This window comes from Hibiscus syriacus, unplaced genomic scaffold (assembly GCF_006381635.1).
Source record: "Hibiscus syriacus cultivar Baekdansim isolate YM2019G1 unplaced genomic scaffold, ASM638163v2 tig00109957_pilon, whole genome shotgun sequence".
Lineage (NCBI taxonomy): Eukaryota > Viridiplantae > Streptophyta > Magnoliopsida > Malvales > Malvaceae > Hibiscus > Hibiscus syriacus.
Window position 1 is genome coordinate 674,590 of NW_024062539.1, and position 14,718 is coordinate 689,307.

General features: G+C 33.6%; 1 pseudogene; it reads left to right on the forward strand.

The window, feature by feature from the left end:
- Window positions 1–137: 137 nt before the first annotated feature.
- LOC120211016 lies at window positions 138–9,744 on the forward strand (annotated as a pseudogene).
- The last annotated feature ends 4,974 nt before the right edge of the window (window positions 9,745–14,718 follow it).

The following is a 14,718-nucleotide window of genomic DNA, read 5'->3' on the forward strand; positions in this document are numbered from 1 at the left end:
TATTTGAAATAATTATTATTTTCATAAATTTACCTTATTTGATACTTAAAACAGAAAAATGAATGTGTAATATTTTAGATTTAGCAGAGAGAAATAAAGAAATATTGTTGGTGAGAAATAAATTTCGAGGAGGAAAGTATATGAGCCGAACCATAAACGCCTAAACTACACTTTCCCGATCCCTCTTCGTTCCAAGAAACAGAAATAGGAGGCGGGGAAACCGTTGATGAAATAAAAGAAAAGGGTTTACGGTTTTCCTGATTAATTTGGCAATGGTAGGGATCATGAATCCAGCTTCGAGAGAAAAGCTCGAGAGTTTATCCAACTCAGTGAAGTTTGCTGGTGACTTAGGTCCAAAACTAGAGTTTTGTCGTCAGTTGAAGCATGATTTGTTGGAGGAAGACGCTGCTGCTCTGTCCGAGTTCCTTCCTTGTGTCTTCGACCTTTACTCGGACCCGTCCGGTCCGGTCCGCAAACTTGCTACCCAGTACGCCTCCTTTGAAATCCCTACTTCAATCCGCTATGCCTTAGCTGTTTTTCTTCATTTCTTACAAATTATTTTTTAAATTAAATGTAGGATTATTGGTGAAATTGGAGTGAAGTACCTCGAATTTGTACCTGAAATTGCACCCTTTCTGATAACTGTTTTGGAAGATGCTACACTCGCTGTTGCCCGACAGTCTATTTCTTGCAGCATTGATTTGGTTCGTCATACTCTCGAAAAGATTACAATTCAGGTTTGTTTCCATAATCTTATTTTGTAGAATATTAATTTGTGAATACTAGCTTTTTCATGGATTCAATTATTGATAAGGAAAAGTGTTTAGTTTTGTCTTCACTAACTGTTGCATTGTATTTCATGTCAGTTTCTAGAAGGTGATGGATGATTTGACACCATTTAAGCTTTACATTAGGCAGTAGTCTATTTGCAGCTTGCTAACTTTAAGTTGCACCTTCTACAAATTCACATGGTGTTTGTGTTTGTTTCAGGGCCATCAGTCCAGTGAATTGGTCAGTGATCTTGAATCATCATGGTCGTGGTTGTTAAAGTTAAAGGAGAAGATATATTCTATAGCTTTCCAGGTAGCTTTTGATTCTTTCTGTTTCACGACTATTCAAAATTTATTCATTACCTGATTCATTGTAAAATTTAATCAGCCAGGAAGTGGTGGGATAAGATTGGTGGCACTGGAGTTTGTTGAAGCAGTAATTCTTCTTTATACTTCTAATCCTAATGGCTCTGCAGAACCCCCTTCTAATGAAGGTAATTTGCTTTAGATAGTTGTCTCATCAAGGTTAGAGTTCTTGATGAAAAATATTTTCATAATGTCATTTTAGTACGTTATTGACTAGCACTTAAGAAATTTTATGTCCTATTCAATTTACTTTGTAGGAACCCCAATAAAGTTTAACATAGCTTGGCTTCATGGGCGCCATCCTTTTCTCAATGTCGAGGATTTGTCAATTGAAGGCAGCCAGCGTTTGGCTTTGTTGCTTGATCAGCTTAGATTTCCAACAGTAAAGTCTCTAACAACATCTGTGATTGTTGTGCTTATCAACAGGTATGGCATCCATTCAACTTATTTCAACCGACTCTTTTCTTGTCATTCAGTTCATCATGATACATGAAATCTCTATCTTTAACACTGATATGAATTGTGAACAACCAGGAAATGATATCTATGTAAAACAGTTCTAATTTTCAATTCTGGTATAAAGATGAGAACTGAAAATTGTAGTTTAATAAAAAGTTTCCACCAGAAGTCCTGAGAGGAAAATTTATTACTGGCATAGCTATTATCCTTGCATATGAACCTTTAAATGTCCACTTTCTCATTCTGTGCTTAATTTAAGGCATCGATGGAAGTGCAAATTTTTGTTCACTTTTGATTATATTTCTGTTTTTAATTTATTGGGTTTCCATTGGTTTGTCTTTGATATCAGTCTTTCAGCAATTGCAAATAAGCGGCCAGCATATTATGGACGCATTCTACCAGTTTTACTCAGTTTGGATCCCCCAAGCTTTGTAATCAAAGGGGTTCATGTCTATGGAGCACATCATAGTTTGAAAAATGCCTTACAATCATGCTTGAAATGTACTCATCCAAGTGCTGCACCGGTATATATTTTATACTGAACTTTCTTTTTCAGACTGTTATCAATTATTAAGGTTGCATCTCTCTTCTACTTCGGTATTTTGTTTACATTTTACTTGTGCACGCCCAAGTGCCGCACTTGTATTTTTTTATATATTAAACATCCTCTTTTAGACTCTTATCCATTAATAAAGTTGAATCTCTCTTTCTACTTTGGTGTCTCTTTTGCATTTTTCTTCATCCGTGAAGATATTTGTTTTTCATGTACCTTCCCATAAGTTGCTTAGTACTTTTGGTAATCATGTAAGATGAATGGGTGGTCTTTTATACTCTTTTTTACCAATCAGGTGTCTTCTCTAATATGGTACCATTACTTATTTTTACTGGTTTATTTACCAGCATCTATAATACCGTTATAACTGTACTTCCATTACTTGGCATCCATCAAGCACGAAAGTAGAGTACCTTACCCACTTTTTGTCTGGTTTATACAGTGGCGGGATCGTTTGCTTGGTGCCTTGAAAGAGATGAAAGCTGGAGGGCTGGCGGAGCTTGCTCTCAACCAAGTTCATAAAATTAATGAAACTGTGGAAGACAATAAAGATTATTCTTCAGTTATTATGGTAACTACAATGTATTTTATGATTTGCATGGGGTGCTGGCATGTGCAAGTTTTATATGCACATGGAAGTATGTATATTGGACTTTTAACTATGTTTAAGAACTTACAGGAAGAAAAACCCATGACTAAAGCATGTGATGCTGTTGTTAGCAATGTGGGGAGGAAAAGATCTGGAACCAAGGACTAGTGATTTGGCTGAAAATGATGGTGTGTCCGGAAAACGTGTCAGGTCCTCACCAAGTGTATCTGAAGAATCAACAAAAGAGTTAAGCAGGAACACTTCTGTGTCTCAGGGTGATGTTTCTTCAATTCAATCTACCAAAAGAAAAGTTGACGTTGATACTGGACCAGTCCAGCAACTTGTTGCCATGTTTGGTACCTTGGTTGCTCAAGGAGAAAAAGCTGTGGGATCTTTGGGGATTCTTATTTCAAGCATATCTGCTGACTTGCTGGCTGAGGTAGTGATGGCTAACATGCGTAACCTTCCTCCCACTCATCCTCACACTGATGCAGATGATGAATTGTTGGAGGACATGTGCATGGTTGGAAGTGACACTCAAGCCAAGTATCCACCATCATTTTTAGTTGATGTTGTTTCACTATCAAGTACTTTCCCGCCAATAGCCTCACTGCTAAACTCCCAGCAACCAGTTCCCACTGAAATAGTGGTATGATTTTTTCCTTAAGCAGTTGTTTTACACATGAGGCCATTAACGCATACAACTTATGTAGTAAACACATTTTATAATGCTCCAACTAGGTTTTCAGTTAATGCCTGTTTACTTTTGATGGATTTGGAGGCTTACACTTTTTTGACCATACCAAAGATGGGCCAATAAACAAATGCTTGACTAAATTTTTTTGTGGGGCCAGTGATTTGATTGCGACACTTTTCTCCTCTTTAGTCTGACTTTATAATGTTTGCATTGCTGTTTTGTTTTGATCCAACATATCTATTTTGTTGAAGGTACAGAAAACAGAAGGGGATGAAGAAGATGACGCTATGGCTGGCCCTAATGGTTCTGTTGCATATGCTGGCATGGCTCATGAAGCTGAAAATGCTCTTTTGCTTGGAGTGGAGAACATTGATGTACTTACTCCACCTGACATCCATGATGTGGGTAATGTTGAAAGTGACTTACCGGGTTTGGTTTCTTCTTTCCATGATGATGGATTATCAGATGCCCAAGCGGCTATCTCATTGGTCTCTACTGATCTGGAAGACGCTAGTCAAGAACAAGGTACAAGTTTTGGTGGAAAGTCACCTCTGCATGTGCTTCCATCAATTTCTGTAGAGAGGTCTGAGGAGCTTAGTCCAAAAACTACTGTTAATGATTCTGGCAGCGTGGTTTCTTCAACAGCAACTTCTGTTGTTTCTTCACGTTCTGTTGTCTTGCCCAAGACGTCAGCACCTCTTGTCAATCTTTCTGATGATCAGAAGGATGATGCGCAAACGTTGGCTTATATACGCATCATTGAGGCATATAAGCAAATATCAGTAGCTGGAGGTTCACAAGTTCGTTCTTCTCTTCTTGCTTACCTGGGAGTCGAGGTAGTAATTTTGACTTCTCAAGAATGTCTTTATCTTTCTACTGAGAGCATCTAGTTGTGATATATTTATTATTAGTGAATACCTTGTTTTGGCATTCTGTACTAAACATGTTTTTGGTTTTTCTTTTCTCAGTTACCATCCGAGTTAGACCTACAGAGACTTCTAAGAGAACACATCTTGTTAGATTATATCAATCATGAGGTAACTGGATTTCCATTTTCTATTCATGTTTGGATGTGCTTCAAGTTGCTGACTTGACATAAACTACTTTTTACATATTCTAATGTCATCTGTGCCTTTTACTTGCTTTTTTTGTTGTCACTGATTTTTCAAACAACTGCTATATTGTTCATTAAAATCTTCTAAACTTCAAGCTAGCTAACGATAGTTATTGGATGGCTTCAGGGGCACGAGTTGACATTGCGTGTCCTCTACAGGTTATTTGGAGAGGCAGAAGCGGAAAGCGATTTCTTCTCATGTACAACTGCTGCTTCTGCATATGAAACATTCCTTCTGGCTGTTGTATGTATTTTTTCTTGTTATTCCTATCTTGTTCTTCCTGTCATATCCCATCTTTTTGAGGAAATCTCTTTAATGCAGACTGAAATTCTTAGGGACTCTTTTCCACCTTCAGACAAATCTTTAAGTAAACTACTTGGTGAATCACCTCAGCTACCAAAGTCGGTTTTGAATTTATTAGAGTATTTGTGTTCACCTGGGCTTTCAGAGAAAGCTGAAGAGTAGCAAAGTGGAGATAGAGTTACTCAAGGCCTCAGCACTGTATGGAGCCTAATTCTATTGAGACCTCCAGGTCGAGATGTGTGCTTGAAAATTGCTTTGCAGGTTTGTGATTTATCTTGGATAGTACCTCTGAATTGAAGTTCTCTTTTCCATTTCGTTTGTTTGACTTTTATTTTCTTGTTACCTTTCAAAGAGTGCAGTTCATCACTTGGAGGAAGTCCGAATGAAAGCAATACGCCTGGTAAGTGGTCATGATGCTATTGAAGAAATTACATGGCTACTTGCAATAATCTATCTTATTGTGGAGTATGTATTTCATTTACAGGTAGCAAATAAGCTTTATCCTCTACCATATATTTCTCAACAAATAGAAGATTTTGCGAAGGAAATGCTGCTCTCTGCAGTAAATGTTGATGCTGCAGAAAGAACAGATGCTGAAGGATTAATCACTGAATCGTATAAGGTAACCATCACTTCCAAATCTTCTATATCCGGTTCAATTTAGAATAGATTAATATATTTTTTTGATCACTTTCTGCCTGATAGAGTATCAAATAAGCATATGTTCATATAGATGCACATATATGCATATGCCTGCTCATACAATATATACATGCCTGCATCTACACATTTACAGGTGTTCTTGTATGGTGAGTGTATTATGAAATAATTACCAGGTACAAAAAAGAAGGCCTTGAGCTGTTAGTTGTCTTAGAATTTCCTCGGTTAACTTGTGTGTGCATATTGTACTCTCTTTTGCTTTGCCTTCTTTTTTGGTGGGTTTGGGACAGAGCAAGCTAGGTGAGAGGTGAATTTTGTTTAGTACATGAAACATTAACTATCTTCTTTGACCATTTTATTTTCTTTGAAAAAGATAGGGTGTGGGGTTATGTCAAACCAGGGTATACATAATTTATTTCTTCTGCTTCCTTCATCGATACAAATGCTTAAATACTTGACAGGTTGGTAAAGAAGTTATTCAAAATTAACTGGAAATTGTGTAATTTTATATGAAACTTTTGTTACCTGTTGAGAGCTATGTACTGACTTTAGTTATACGTAGTGTTAGATCTATTTGTTGGATTCCTTAATTAACTTCCGAATGTCATTTTTAACAGGATTCTGAGTTGGAAAAGCCATTGAATGAGCATCAGTCGATGAGTATCACTGGTAAAGACATCTCTGCTGATGTTAACCAGTCAGAAACATCTCAGAGTGGGTCATCCCCTGTCTCTGAGGCACAGTGGTGCATGTCTCTGTATTTTTCTGTTTGTACAAAGGTGCTACTTCTACTTTGATTACTTGATTCTTAAGAATAAATTTTGAGTACTTGTTTCTTCGTAGTCCTCAGAAGGGATTGATATGTTGCTGTTATATTCGTTTGACAGAAGCACTCTCTTTTTGGCCAAATATTTATTATCTACGTTAGTGCATCAAAGGCAGTTAAGCAGGTATGGTTAATGCCTATTGGAATCTTATTTTAGAAATTATCAAATTTCTAGGTATTTTTGTTGTTGCTTTTTTCCTCTTATTAGTTGCATAATGCAGGCAATCCATCGTCAAATTCCAATACTGGTTCGTACAATGGGCTTGTCATCTGATCTTCTTGAAATTATTTCAGATCCTCCTAGTGGAAGCGAGAATCTTCTGGTGCAGGTTGGGATAGTTTAATAAACTCGATAATTTCCCAAATACCCTAGCTAATGTTTTCAAGTTTTCTAACCAATTCACCCTCTTCTTTTGTCCACCCGACCTCAATGCCAGGTTTTGCAGACACTGACAGAAGGGAAGGTACTTTCTCCGGAAATGATATTTACCATCAAAAAGTTATTTGATTCAAAACTAAAGGTATGAGTAGGTTTGCTCCTTTTCTTTTAGCCAGATTGCTTTGAAAATATCAGTTAAGGTGTATTTGGTTTGGATTGGTGACAGGATATTGAAATTCTAGTTCCAGTATTGCCATTCCTACCAGGAGATGAGGTTTTTCTCCATTCTCTGAATAATTTCCTTTCCTTTTGTACTGACCATGACAATTTTGTACTGAAGAATGTTTTCTTCAATTGGCTTGTGTAATTGGATTTATATCTCAGAAATGTGATTCATGTCTAGACAAGACTGGATAATGCCCTAGAAGTTTCAAGTCCTTGATGAAAGGATATCCTGTCATTCGTGTGTTTGTGGACTATTGGTACGAATGTTTGTGGACCATTGGTTATGTTTTGATTTAGAAGAGGAAGCATCATTTAATTATTCAAGAAAGTTTGGGATCACAACTTGATTCTTTTTTTTACTAAAATGGAAGTTTGGGCTTAGGGGTGTCCTTTCTAGAAGATTTCATGTCAAGAAGATACCTCACGGATTATTGATACCATGAAAAATTCTTAACCTTCATTTTGGTTGTCATTTACCTGTTTCCTTCATAAAATTCAGAATCATCTTCAATAATGCTATTTAGTATTTGACGCAAGATATCTACTAGAGATTGGCAGGTTAGGTTAATATTGTCAATGTGGCAAGTAGCAGTTGTTAGTGGCATTAGCAACATTGATTCTGTCATGTCTCTTCAATATATGTGATTAAAAGCTTCAGTTACATTGTGTTATATGTTTGACATTTGGTAAAGAGACAAGCTCTTGTTGATGGTCTTTTGGACTTCATGCTCAACAAATTTATTTCAGTTTCTTTTTGCCCCCTATATTTCCTGGTGTAAATTCTTAATAAATAGGTTCTCCAACTTCCTCTTCTTTAAGAGGTGCTCCTTGAATGCATTGTTTTGATTTTCATTAGTGTTGCTTTCACCTTCTTAATAAATATACCCGTTTGCTACAGGTACAATTCTTCCCCTTTCCCTCCAACCCGTTTGCTTAACTTATTTTATTGTCATTCGTGTGTTTGTGGACCGTTGGTTATGTTTCCATATTTTCATTAGTGTTGTTTCTGTGTAAATTTTTTTGCATGGAACATGTTTACATAATTTTATATTTTATGGCCATTTTCAGTATTATATTTTTATTGAAGATATTTCTTTGGGTAACACAACCTGCTTTCATTTTAGCTGCATTTTCTGCTTCATTGCTAATCGGACTCTACCTAGGGGTCATCTCATTCTGGTCCAGTGCTCGCTCCAGCTGAAGTGTTAATTGCTATCCATGGCATTGATCCTGAAAGCGATGGAATTCCCTTGAAGAAGGTTTCTTAGTGGTTCCTTAATCTAGAATTTCTCTCCTCGACTGTTTTCTGTTTCTCTTTTCTAAACATATTAAAATATGGAAATTCATAATTTAGTATTATTTCGTGCTTCAATCAGGTTATTGATGCATGTAATGCTTGTTTTGAGCAACGTAATATATTCACCCAGCAAGTTCTTGCTGAGGTCTTAAATCAATTGGTATGTACTATACCACTTCTTTTTTATCACCAAATTTGGTACTGTCTGTGGCAGGATACTGATGATGAATTTTCTTTCCCATAGGTTGGGCAGATACGTCTTCCTTTGTTGTTTATGCGTACTGTATTACAAGCCATTGGTGCTTTTCCTGCACTGGTAAGAAATTATACTTTAGCTTCCTTTCTTCAATGATATTATATATTGTTGTAGTTATTTTTTTGCTGAAAAAGAAAAAGGCTCTCTAAGTAATTTATATTTTTTTGCTAGCATGGCAATCGCGAAAATGGTGTCATGATTTATAGTTCATTTCTTTTTATTTCTTCTTTCTTTTTATCTTAAATAAGAGGGCAAAACATGTTTAAAGAATTTAACATAATTAGAAAAAATATTCAGGACTCATTGATGAATTAATTCACCTTAATTTTGTAGGTGGAATTTATAATAGAGATTCTTTCTCGACTTGTAAGCAAGAAGGTGAGTATATTTATCACATTGAATTGTCACTTGTTTCTCTCTCTTCATGGTTCATGCTTATATTTTTAAATCGTTGTTTTGTTGTAGATATGGAAAAATCCAAAGTTGTGGGTAGGATTTTTGAAATGTGCCCTCTTGACACAATCTCATTCTTTCAGCGTGCTGCTTCAGGTGCATGTTTCTTCTGTTAATTGATTTCGAGAACCCAATTTTGATCTCCCAATACGAACAAAACATGTTCTTGATGTTTTTAGCTCGATTAGTTTATTATTATTATTGTCTTTCAGCTACCCCCTCCACAGCTTGAAAATGCACTGAATAGGACAGCAGCACTCAAAGCTCCTTTGGTTGCTCATGCTAGCCAACCGAATATCCGAACATCACTTCCTAGGTTCACAGGAAGAACTATTATCATTTCTTTTGAATGGATGAAGAAACTTCAACATGTACTCCATGAATGCCCCCCTGTTTCCTTCTTACGATCTCTTTTCTCTGGATTTGTCTTTTCTAGGTCCATATTGGCGGTTTTGGGACTTGCTATGGAATCTCAGTCCTCCAGTCAGGCGCAAACAAGTCAGGCTCACACTGGGGAGACAAGCAACTCAGAGAAGGATGCGGTGGCAGAGAAATCTAAAGAATAATCTGGTACTAGCTGAAGTTTATGAAACTGACGCTTAAAGGATTAGGATGTTACAACAGTTCCTGCCATGGTTGGTTGGGTTCACAAACTACTAAAGCTGGACTGCCATTTTCATGCGAGGGGATGGAAATATGGAAGGCAGTCGGTACTTATTATCATGTAATGCGGTATGATCTATAGAGAACTAAATGCCGTTGATAGGGAGAAAGAGTGGCTGCAGATGCTTGAATTTATTGAGTTGTCAAAATTTTCAATGACCTGTAATCATGTAATATAAGATTGAATGCAATTTTGGTTAGATGAAGTAATTCACATAAGGATTTGTAACATTGCAAGGATCTACATCTAAGGCTATATCCTCTTTATAGCATCTCATGGCCTCAGTTGTAAAACTTAAACTTCTATTCAGCATTCTTACAGCAAACATGTAAAATTTCAATTGAAACAGACATAAAATCAAGCCTTAATTGCGCAAATAATGTATTTTAGGGGAACAAATCAATTTGACTCAGTGGTTAAAGAAATCGTTGTTGTTCTTAGATGTCACGGGTTCGAGCATCAACGACTGTAATAGGGTGATTGAGCATTCATTGTCAATTGATTGAGAGAATTTAGAACAAATATTATTAGCTAGTCACCTTAACTTATTCAAAAAATGTATTTTAGGGACAAATTTGTAATATAATTATTAATTTTTGGACAAAAATTAATTGATGTTATGAGTATATTTTTATAATATTTTAATTTATATTATAATAGTCATAATTATTTTTAAACCTAATTTAAAAATAATTATGGCTATAATTAATATAATTGTAATTAATTTAAATCACATTTTAACTTAGATATTATTGTTTTCAATTATGTAAAAAGTATTTGACTTGGAGTTGCGGTTAAGTATTAGATGATGTTGCCTTAGGTTGAATCTCTACCTATATTTTCTTTCATTTTAATTTGCCAATAAGATGACAATAAGTATTGTCTTTTTCTTTTAATAAAAAAAAAGTAGTCTTTTTCTTGGAGGACATAAGTTTTACTAAACCGTAAAACATGGTAATGTCGACATGTGAAATTGAAAAATATCATAACATCATCATTAATTTTTTAACGATATAAGATCAAAATATAACAAATTAACATGACCAAAATAGAAAAAGATAATTTTAATGACAGTTTTGTCAAAATAAATTAGTGACCAAAGTAGAATAAAATAATAATTTGGTGACTAATAGTATAATTTACCCAAATAATAATGATAGGAATATTAAATTACACCAAATTAACATGTGAAAAGTATTGCTTGAGAAGAGAGAGGAAAACCGTAATTTGGCGTTGGTTATTCCCATGGGGTGTGGGCTTAAGCAAGTATTGCGTACATTTGATGTGTGAAATTACGTCTTCTTTCATCCTATATCTTTTTCCCATATAAATACATACAGTCATTGGGTTTTAATTTCTTCATATTGGTCACATTATAGCATAGTCCATTGTGCTTTGTACGATAAGTTATTTAAGGGTATGGTCCAATGCATTCAGATAGTCAAAAAGTTTGAGGCTGAGCAGCAATGTGGAACACATGGGCGTGTATAAAGTATTAATTCAATATAAGTGCACGACGAAACAACTTTAGTAGTTAATAGATAATTGTTATTTTTAAAGATTTTTACTGTTGATGTTTAAGCTTTCATAAAACGTGCTAGGTTGGCCTTTTTAGATAAAAGAATATCAATCAATGAGATGGGGGAGTGGGACTACTAGTGATTTGATGGTGAACTTTCAACCCTAACTTTTTCCCAATAATACTGGTCCTTCTATTCAACCACTTTATTTTAATTTATAGTAATTTAAATTCTTCTACTTTTATAATATTATATTAATAATAGGTTAAAATTGACAAATTTATTTTTAAATAACCTTTGATAAATTATAAAATAATCATAAATGTTGGTTAAACAATCCTTTTATCCATGACTTCTAAATAACCTTTAATAAATTATAAGATAATCATAAAGGCTTTAAAAAAACGTGCTAAAGTAGTGACATGGAAATGGAGACAAGTCATACAAAGCCAAAAACATAAAGGGTTGGAAACAATTGCATTACGGAAATCTCATCATGAGTATATTCACATGAAAAAATATGCAAAAGGAGTAATTTTTTTTTTGTATAATGCCAAAATTGTATTTTGGAATTATTGTTAAATTGCAATGTAACCACAAGTAGGGTGAGCGTTCGATTAAGTTGAGTTAAAAAATTTTGAATTATTTGAGTTGACAAGTCTTATTTTACAACTCGAAGTTGACTTGAAATTTTTACGAGTTGAGTTAAGTTTATAAAATTAGAGTTGACTCGACTTGAATTTTTGAGTTTCTGTTAAAATTTAATTGTAAATATTTATAATATTATGATATCATTCGATTCCAATTTAAATGGTTTTTAATAACCACATGCAATACATATATATATATTTTCACATGTGATATACATATATTATATAAAGTTGACAGACTCGGCTCAAACTTCAAAATCAATCAACTAATTACTAAAAATTTTGAGTTATTTGAGTAATTCAAAATTGTATTTTACAATTCGATTTGAACTTAAATTTTTTTCGAATCAAATCGAGTTTATGAAATTATAAATCGAAGTCAATTAGAGTTGAAAAAATTCAATTTTTCAAATCGAGTCGAATTTTGCTCACCTCTAATCACAAGGAAAATTGTGCGAAGGAAAAGTAGCGTGATTCCCACCTATTCTAGCGGTGTAGGTTATACTTTATATTGGTAAATTTTAGGCTTAAATATAAAATAACTGTTCAAGCTATACCGTTTTTCATGAATAAGTATCTAAAGTATTTTTGACTATTTCTGGTGTCTAATGTTATAAATGTTATCATTTTAGGTGTCCGGGTCATCAATTGCGTTATTTTATCCGTTAAGTGACACGTGTCATAATCTTGTAATTTTAAAGTTTTATTTAAAAAAAAACTTAAGAATATATTTAAAAACCAAAATTTCAAAAATCTTTGTTTGGCTCAAATCGATCAACCGAAAACCGCTAAGAGGAGTGAATTGACCAAATAAAAATTTTGTGAGTATGAAGAGAAATGATAGACAATTTGTAAAATGATTTAGACTGGTTCAACTTTTCAATCAAGTCTAAATCCACAACCTTAGCTCCACACTAAGGATTTCTAGCGAATTCACTAATTTGTTATTTTTTTTTCTAGGCTCAAGAGTAAAATTTTATAACTCCCTAGTTTTCAATGGCTAAACTAGAACCAAAGGCCTTTTACAAAAGGATAAAGAAAACGTAAACAAGAAAACCTCACAAGGTAAGTGTTTATACAATTTAGCTCACAAAAACACTCTATGTACAAGAGAAAAGGAAAAATAAGATTGAAGGAGCTTTTTTCTTGATGTGGATTGCTTGGATAGGTGTTGTAACATTCTTCAAGTGTCATTAACTTGTTTTTATATGTTAGAATGAGTTGCTAGCTGTTTGTGATCGTTGGGAATGAATTTTGGCCGTTGGAAGCATGAAAATTTGCAATTCTGCACAGAGGTTTCGAAACCACCAAGGGTGCCTTTAAAAATTCGACCGTTACACCAAGGGGTTTTGAAACCAGCAATGAGGGTTTTGAAACCATAAGGCCAATTTTATCTACTGCCTTAGGGGTTTCCAAACCAGGCCCAAAATTGTCTAGTTTCACCTTTTAAAGTTCTTTCTAAAAATTTGAATTATTTTTGTAATGTTTGAATTAATTCAATTAAGTCCAAAAACATTTTTCACTTATTTGTTATATCAAAATATTGGTTCTACGATCTCCCTCTTTTTGATATAACAAAACTTTGAAAAATGGTTTTTGGCAAAAAAACTCCCCTTAACAAAACATTATTTGAAAAAGAGAAAATATTTGAAAATATTTTAAGCTCCCCTTTTTTCTTTGAGAAATTGAACTTTTCAAACTTTAAACTTCTCCCACTTTTTTTATATAAAAAAATTCAAACTTTTTGGTTCAAAATAACAATAGAGTAAGTAGAGAATTTTAATTTAAAATCATTTGAGAAATCAAAGCTCCCCTTCAACAAATGCATTCCAAAATCAAATTTTAGCAAATTTCAATTAGATAAGAGAGAAGCACATTGTAGCACATGAAATTCAATAAATCCAAGTCAATTGTTCTTTATGCAATATAAAAAATGATACGTTATAATTCATATGCGTAAAGTCTTTACAAATGTTATGCATTGAAAATTAGATATCAATTGCTTGATAGGTATCATTTGTAAATTTAAAACACATGCATAAACATTCAAATTTATGGTCAAAAATAAGAAACATTTGTGTAAAACAACATGAAAAAAAAATTTGACCAAAAATCATTATGATGGACATTTCTTTTTGAAAAATCATAAAAAACTTTAAAATGTTCACCATAACACATTTTAACATACATTAGATTGATAAATAACAAATGATCATTTATGTTAAAAAAACTCATGCATGCATAAAACAAATAGACAACCAATAATGTAAAACAAAAAACATTAAGTTTAAAGGTTACATATTCCTTATCTTGTGTGGATAGGGCATTTGAATTTCTTCACATTTGTCACCATTGCTCTCACACACATACAAGAGACATTTATTTGGATTTTGGTATCCAAATTTCTTTGGATCCTTGATTGTTAGTGCTTATCACCCTTGTTCCCTTAGGAACCCATACTTGTCTAATTTTAAAATGTTTTCTAAGTCTTAAAGGACAAGTATGTTCCATGTGACCATGAAAATGACAATGTGAACATTTTTCCATTTTTAAACATGATGAATTGTTTTGAGAAATTATTTCTTTTTCTTTTGTTAAGAATTCAAGCTTAACTTTCAAATCAACATTTTCTTTTTATAAATCATCAATTTTGATTTTTGAAACCTTAAAATCATTTTTCAAAATTTCATTTTTCTTTTCAAAACCTTATTTTGCTTTCAAAAGAAAATCATTTTTAACTTTAAATTTTGAAATCAATTTCTTATATTTGGAATTCATTGCCTCAAATTCCAAATACAATTCATCATAGACATCTTGTAACTCTTTAAATGAATAAGAATTTAAATCACAAGAGTTAGAAGTTACCATTGAGTCTTTTTCGATGGCCATGAGGCATAAGTTAGCTACTTTATCTTCACATTGGAGTCATCTTCATC